Genomic DNA, 8,312 nt, shown 5'->3' with positions numbered 1-8,312 from the left:
TGTTCCACAGGTACTCTTGTCAGGAAATCCATCGTTGTTGCATTGCTGGTGTTGGTCTTCCTTGCAGAATTCCCCTGTCACGACTTCTGTGCTCTTTGGGGAACTTAGGTGCACTTTGCACCCACTTTTCAGGGTCTTGGGTGGGCTGTTTTTCTAACCCTCACTGTTTTCTTACAGTCCCAGCGACCCTCTACAAGGTCACATAGGTTTGGGGTCCATTCGTGGTTCGCATTCCACTTCTAGAGTATATGGTTTGTGTTGCCCCTATCCCTATGTGCCCCCATTGCATTCTATTGTGACTATACATTGTTTGCACTGTTTTCTATTGCTATTACTGCATATTTTGGTATTGTGTACATATATCTTGTGTATATTTGCTATCCTCATACTGAGGGTACTCACTGAGATACTTTGGCATATTGTCATAAAAATAAAGTACCTTTATTTTTAGTATATCTGTGTATTGTGTTTTCTTATGATATTGTGCATATGACACTAATGGTACTGTAGGAGCTTCACTCGTCTCCTAGTTCAGCCTAAGCTGCTCTGCTAAGCTACCTTTTCTATCAGCCTAAGCTGCTAGACACCCTTCTACACTAATAAGGGATACCTGGGCCTGGTGCAAGGTGTAAGTACCTCTTGGTACCCACTACAAGCCAGTCCAGCCTCCTACACTAGACAAACTTGATGCTTCAATTTATAAAGTGTAACGAAAGCATTGCAAAAATTATTTCCATTTTTATTTGAATTTTTAAGCGATAAGATGAAATTTATTTTAAGAACCAAGACAAAAGCCAACATGTGTGTTCACTTCCCAGAGTTTAAACAACGATTTTGTGTTAAACCACCTTTCCATGACAGCCTGAAGCGAGATAAGAACAGCCTGTAGAGATCTTTGTGTGATGGCATTCTTAGGGGATAATTGTAATGGCATGATAACTCTGGTGATTAATGTACTTGATAGAAAGATCTGTGGTCTGTCTAGTCACAGTGTTGACTCATGATAAAGTAGAATTACTGTCCCTGCTGCAAAGTACAAGGTGTAACACGCAAATCATAGATTTGTGTTTTATGTAGACAGCTCAGTGGGGTACTGATTTTGTTACAGAGATCCTTTTATTACTTGGAGTTCATAAATTACAATCCTTCTAATACAGTAATCTGACAAGTGAACTGGCATCAAAATGCTGCATGAAAATTGCAAGGCATAGGTTTAGAACCTTATTGATTTTTCCTCAATCTTTCATTATTCTAAGGTTGTTAAAAAGGGTTCCTTTCAGTAATAATACAATTTTATACATATGACATTACCACTCCTTGTGTTAATGTGGCTGATTTACTAACACTTTATGCCAGGTTTACATCACAAAAATGATGCAGACCTGAAACCCTGGTACAAAGTGTTCTTTTGGGGTTTATTTTCGAGTGCAAATACTGAGTTATATTGGAAAGTAGCCCTAAAGTAACATAAAGTAGCACAATGCTCTACTGTGCATTCCCTGGGGGTATATGGATGTTCCCTTCACCTGTTCGTGGATTTCTGATGATAATTTCTGTCTTTTAACATTGGTTATAAGGGATTTGAGTAAAAAATATGCCTCTTGAGGCAGGTGTAAATTGGAGAAACAATATATTTAATCCAAACATTTCCATGTGTGCTACACCATATAGCTCACAATCAAAGTAATAAAGTGTTAAACTTTGTCAAAGCGTTGAATTTTGGACTGAAAGGTACCCTTCCAGTATAAAATGTATGCTTGCCATCACTTGCGCCCCCTTGCACTATTGTGAAAAGGTGTGTTGAATTGGCTCAAGGCAGCCGAAGGTGCTTCTGCACTAAAGGTGAGAGCAACAGCACTATGGGCCAGATGTATCAAAGCTTTTTGTGTTCGCAAACGGTGCAAATGCCCATTTGCGAATGCAAAAAGCCATTTCAGAATGTATCAAAGGCATTCTGAAAGCAATTTTAAGGAATCGCTAAAATAGCGATTCCTTAAAATTGCGACCCTGTTTAGAAATAAATAAGAAATCGCAAATAAGGATTCCTTATTTGCGATTTCTAAAGCACATGTAAGAAGCAATTTCTAAATGCGAATTGGGCATTTAGGAATCGCTGTTGACCACCAAGTTGAACTTGGTGGTAACTATGTGCAAATTTTAAAAATGCATTTAAAATGCATTTTTAAAATTGACATGTAAAGCACACATGCCCTTTTGGCATGTGTGTACCTTACATTTTGTATAAAACATTTTTGGGGTACAGCAGAGGGGGCCTGAGGCCCCCAGCACCCTGGACTTTGCATTTCCAAAAATTGCAAATTCCAGTTAGGAATTAGCAATTTTGGAAATGCAAAAAATTCGCAAAAATGAGCCTACTGGCCCATAGGTGCGAATGGGGCCGGTATCGCAATTTGCGATTCGGTAATAGCATTTGCGATTTTTAAGAAATCGCTATTACTGAATCGCAAATGTGATACATTGCATTTTGCAAATCAGAAGTAGCGATTCCTTAAAAATCGCTATTTCCGAATCGCAAAAGGCATTCTTGGTACATCTGGCCCATTATCTTAACACAATGCAGTGCCCTGGCTTTGGTTACTGTGCTGCTTGAAAACGTAATAAATCTGCCCATTCGTTTCTCCAGACCAAGCACTCTTAACATATAATGCCTATTAGTATGGTGACCTGTAGTCCTCAATGTCTTAAATAACATTTTCTATATTTTGTTTTACGCATTTGCATGACTCCTTGTATTTGTATAATGTGTGTGATGTAAAGCACTCTGACACCCTACATTGGTATGAGTAGCACTATAAAATAAATAAATGTGAGAGAGGGACTAAAGGGAGATGAGGGGTACCGTTGGAGGGCTGTAGTGAGGGAACCTGTGAAGAAGAGGGACACCAATGCCAAAGCTGGCCTCGCACCTCATTCCTTTTTCTTCCTCAACCCTTCACTTCCTGTCTCTGTACCTTTCTCTTTCAGGTTATTTTCTGTCTCTGACCTTTCTTGTATCGCCGTTCTCCTTTAACCCTCCCTCTTTCGTGACTCTGTTTGTTGCTCGGCGTCAAAGCCCGCTATAAAAACGCCTGCGCACACTAAGCACTGTTTCGCGCGACTGGTCTGTATGAATAACGATATATTTGTCACCATGGCTGTTGTCAGAAACCCACGGTAGTCGGTGTGGAGCAATAGGAGCTTTCCATGGAGCGAGGAGAGATGCACGTTGACAGCAACGAGCAGAATATTGGCTGGGAGGCAAAACTGGTTCTAATTAATGTCACTAGTTACGAATGTATTACGTTATGAATGTGCTTTCCTGCTCTCTAATCCTTAATAAGCACATACCTGTTAAACTTTCTCACCGTTTTCTTATTTCCCATTTATCAGTTTTCGGAGGCACAAAGAAAGGGATGCATTTATCAATGGTGTTTTGTGCATTACTGTTGTGTAATAGATATTTCATTCGTACTTCAAAACTCGTATGAAATGATTTTGCGGAGTGCAATTACGGCAAATTTCCAGACGATGGCACACTAGCCCAAGCCTAAACATTTTTCAGGTTCACATTAAAAATTTGCTAGCGGCAGACAAACCCAAACCTTAGGCCCATATTTATGCTTTTGTAGCGCCGCATTTGCGTCATTTTTTGACGCAAAAGCGGGGCAAACTTATAAAATACAATTGTCAAAAAGCGGCACAAAAGAGAGGCACACACAAACACAGATACTCTCTCTACCAACCCCTACTTCTTTGATGATTTTTATAGGTTTTTCTTGGTACATTAGTCAAAACGAGAGTATGTGTGAAAGAAACTGACAGTTAAATTAACAGCTGCACATGCTGTCTCATGAGCAGAACAAACAATCTTTGGCAACTTATTGTTGATTTAACGTTCCAGCAGGAAACAAGCAAAATCACAGCCTTGGAAATTGACTTGGTGGCCTATAGTTCATATCTGTGCACTCTTTCCACCACATGTTCCTTCCCCTTTGCTTCACCCCTATCTTCTTCAGCATCCAGACAGCCTCCAGTGTGGAGGTGTGAACTCAGTAAAATGTTTATGTCCAGATACACCACTATTCCCTGTCAGGGGCATAGCTTGGGGAGGGGCCGGGGGCAGGGCAGGTGCTATACGCCCCTATTAAATGAATTTTCTGATGATTGCTAGCGCAGGGGTTTTAACAGAATTATTGAGTATTCATGTATCTTGAGTGTCCAATTTGCATATTGGACACTCCCCCGTGGTGCCAAATCCAGATGTGATAATGTTTCAGATTCCATGCGATGCTGAGTGGTTCACTGTTGTAGATCTGTCACAAGCTTTCTTTTCTGTGCCTCTTCATGAGGACAGCCAGTTTCTCTTTTGTTTCAATGTTCTAGACAGGGTTTACTGTTGGTGCCGAATTCCTCAAGGGTTTTCGGAGTCACCTTCCATATTCAATCAGATCCTGAAAAAGAATTTGGAGTTATTGGAATTGCCTTTCCAATTGACATTGGTACAGTACATTGACGACTTACTGATTGCATCCAAAACAAGGGACAAGTGCAAGTATGACTTGATTGCCCTGTTGAACCATTTGGGAAAGAATAGACATAAAGTGACCCCACTCAAATTGCAGTATTGTCAGAAAGAAGTGAAATACTTGGGTCACCAGATTGAGAAAGGATCAAAGAAAATATCCAGAAAATGGGTTACGACCATATTGCAGATTAATCCCCCGACCACACAGAGAGATGTCTGGATGTTCTTAGGGATGGTAGGCTACTGTCGCCAGAGGATTCCCAATTTATCAATCATTTCGAGGCGATTGCAGAAGCTGACCCACAAAGAGGTCACTGATCCCATAGTGTTAGACCAGGCTGGTATGACAGCGTTCTCTAAACTGAACGAGTGTATGTGCAGACCTCCAGCTTTGGGTATGCCTGATTACACGAAACCTTTCACATTGTTTTGTCATGAGTGTGATGCATGTTGTTTGTCTGTCTTGACGCAGGTCCATGGAGGTGTAAACCGACCAGTAGCATTTTTTTCAGCTACCTTGGACCCAGTCGCAGCAGCTTTACCAGGTTGTTTGCGTGCAGTTGCAGCGGTTGGACAGAGCTTCACACAGTGTGAAGGTATTGTGATGGGACATCCTTTAAAAATAATGGTGCCTCACTCAGTTGAAGTTCTCCGTACCCGCACCAAGACTCAATATTTAACCGGTGCAAGGTTGACCAGATATGAGACAAGCATTCTAGGATCACCAAATGTGTCATTGAAAAGAAATACTGTGCTGAACCCGGCAACTCTCCTTCCAAATGAAAATTTTAAATTGATATGTTAGAAGACATTGAGCATGATTGTCTTGAAGTAATTGATTTGTGCACAAAACTGAGACCTGACATTAGAGACACTCAATTGGAAGAAAATTATCAAATTGTTTTTGTTGATGGTTCTTGTTTAAGAGACTATGCAGGAACACTGAGAGCAGGATATGCTGTGTGCACAATTTTTGGTATCCTGGAAGCGTCTTGGCTTCAAGGAGTGTATTCTACCCAAGTAGCGGAAATGGTACTCCTTACTAGAGCGTGCCATGTTTCTGCCCAAACTAAAGTGACAATCTATACGGATAGCCAGTATGGATTTGGAATAGTCCATGATTTTGGCCAGTTGTTGTCACAGAGAGGTTTCATGACCTCTTCTGGTTCACCAGTGAGAAATGGTGAGAGAATTAAGGAATTATTACATGCTATCCAAATGCCTGAAGAAATTGCTGTGGTGAAATGCAGCGCACATCTAAATTCTCAAGACGTTGTGTCCATGGAAAATGGATATGCGGATCAAGTCGCAAGGTTTTGCGCATTGAACTGTATATCGTTCAAAGATAAGTGGGAATTATTACCTGAAGAAAATGAAACATGTCCAGGAAATGCATTGAAAGTAATTGATACAATGGAAGAATTGAAAATGTTGCAGAATAATGTTGGTAGGGAGGAAAAACGTCCATGGACTAAAATGCAATGTGTACAAAAGCAAGATGAATTGTGGGTTTCAGAAGAGGGTAGATTGTTTTTTGCCAAATCGCCTGTTGTCTCAAATGGCTAGGTATTATCATGGTTCGGCACATGTTGGGAGGGATGTCATGATTCGACTGTTCAAACATGATTGGTTCAACCCGAAACTTAGACAGGTTGCTGAAGCAGTTTGTCACTGTTGCGTCATTTGCCAGAAATGAACGGAGGGAAAGGGGCAGTGGTTAATTTGAGCCACATTGGAAGAGCAGGAGGTCCATTCAGCAGAATGCAAATGGGTTTTATTGAGATGCCCGTGTGTGGAGGTTTGAGATATGTGTTGGTGATTGTTTGCATCTTTAGTCACAGGATTGAAGCATACCCTACACGAAGAAATGACAGCCTCACACTAGCGAAACTACTGCTTCGGGAAGTGATACCATGTTTTGGGTTTCCAATCTCTTTAGAATCAAATTGGGGAAGTCACTTCAACAATGAAGTAATTAAATTACTGTGTGCAGCATTCAACATTGAGCAGAAGTTGCATTGTAGTTACCGTCCTGAAGCATCAGGATTAGTGGAACAGATGAATTGTACCTTGAAGTCAAGAGTTTGAAAGATGTGTGCATCCACAAAATTGAAATTGCCTGACGCATTGTCTTTAGTTCTGATGACAATGAGAAACACACCCGACAGGAAGACAGGATTGTCACCGCATGAGATCCTTGTGGGACGAGCCATGAGGTTGCCAGCGGTACCTGCAAATGCACTTGTCAACAATACAGACGATGTGGTGTTGGACTACTGCAAAGGTCTGGCTGATGTGGTTTGCTCTTTCTCTCAGCAGATGGAAGCCACTACACTGCCACCGATCCATGACCAAGGGCACTACCTGAGAGCTGGAGACTGGGTTATTGTCCGGAAACACAAGAGGAAAAAGTGTTTGGAGCCTCGTTGGAAGGGCACTTTTCAGATAGTTCTGACGACTACCACAGCTGTGAAGTGCGCTGGAGATCCGAACTGGATCCACGCCAGCCACACAAAGAAAGTGGAATGTCCACTGCACCATGAAGAAGGGTTGTTGAGAGTACCAACAATGATAGGACCAGTCTCAGGGCATGTGGAAGAACATAGGGGAACTGAGACCGGATCTGAGCTCATTGACGACGGTTCAGTCACTCCTGTGAGAGACGAAGGAGAAGACCCCTGGGAAGGTGACAACGAGCCTATCTCATTTGAGGCAGCAGGAGAGCCTAGTCAAAGGAGGGCTTTCACAGAAGCAGATGATTTTGACAGACAAACAGAGCAATTGCCAGGCCCCAAAGGGGAAGGAGTCGAGGCGGATCAAAGCCAATGTGATCTAACTCCTCCTGAACCAGTTGCAGGTCCGTCTAGAGAAAACACCACAGAGCAAGAAAAAGTCGCAAGTTAATTACTGAAAAGAACATTGACTAAGGATTCACTGAAAGGAGAAACGTGGCCGGAGTCACAAGCAAAGAGAAAGGAAGTAGTTGTTGAAGCAACAATCGAGGAAGAAGTAGACACAACAAGGAGAGAAGATCTGTGTGAAGGAGAGTTGCAAGGAGATTGAAAGTTGAAAAGAAAGAGAATAGCAAGTCGAAGGTACGCAGGTCCTGAATGGGCGTATGCAACTACAAGTGACTGGCAGAAAGAGTTTTTGTCTTTTTGTTTTGACCGAGACGTTCCAGGTCAATATTTTGGCAATTGAAGGAAGCTGATAAACTGAACTGTTGATACAATCTGAGGAAAGTGCAAAGAAAAAGAGACTGTTGAAAGGTACTGGATAAGACTTTGATAACCTTATTTGACTTTTGAAACCTGATTTTGATAAGCTGCTAAACCTATTTTTGACAAAGGATCCTGGTGGAGAGACTGAGAGCTGTACATAACTGCTGAAAGGTATTTTTGTTTTGTTTTTGATTTTTGCTGCAATTTTCTAATTTCACTTCTACTTTTTGATTCTTCACAGATCATGAGTAACATTAGCCAGCAGGATAGGAAGGATAGGTGCTGTAAATACATGAGTATTGGTTTGGCAATTGTGTATGTGATATTGTTTGTGATATTAATTGTGGGTAGGACTGTTCTTGACAAAGGGGAAGCCATCCATACTTCCGCTTTCAAGACAACTACTGAATTAACAGCTAGAGAAGTTTGAATTAGACAATAAGTATCTGCATGAGGATACTAATGCAAATGGGGAACTTTCTTCTAATGTGTTCTATCGCTTATTGAGTAAGTATGTTGAAAGAATTGCTCTGTGTGTACGCAGATACCTTCATCAGTAACAGAAG

This window comes from Pleurodeles waltl, chromosome 3_1 (genome assembly GCF_031143425.1).
Source record: "Pleurodeles waltl isolate 20211129_DDA chromosome 3_1, aPleWal1.hap1.20221129, whole genome shotgun sequence".
In the NCBI taxonomy this organism is placed as follows: Eukaryota; Metazoa; Chordata; class Amphibia; order Caudata; family Salamandridae; genus Pleurodeles; species Pleurodeles waltl.
This window is presented reverse-complemented; position numbering follows the sequence as displayed.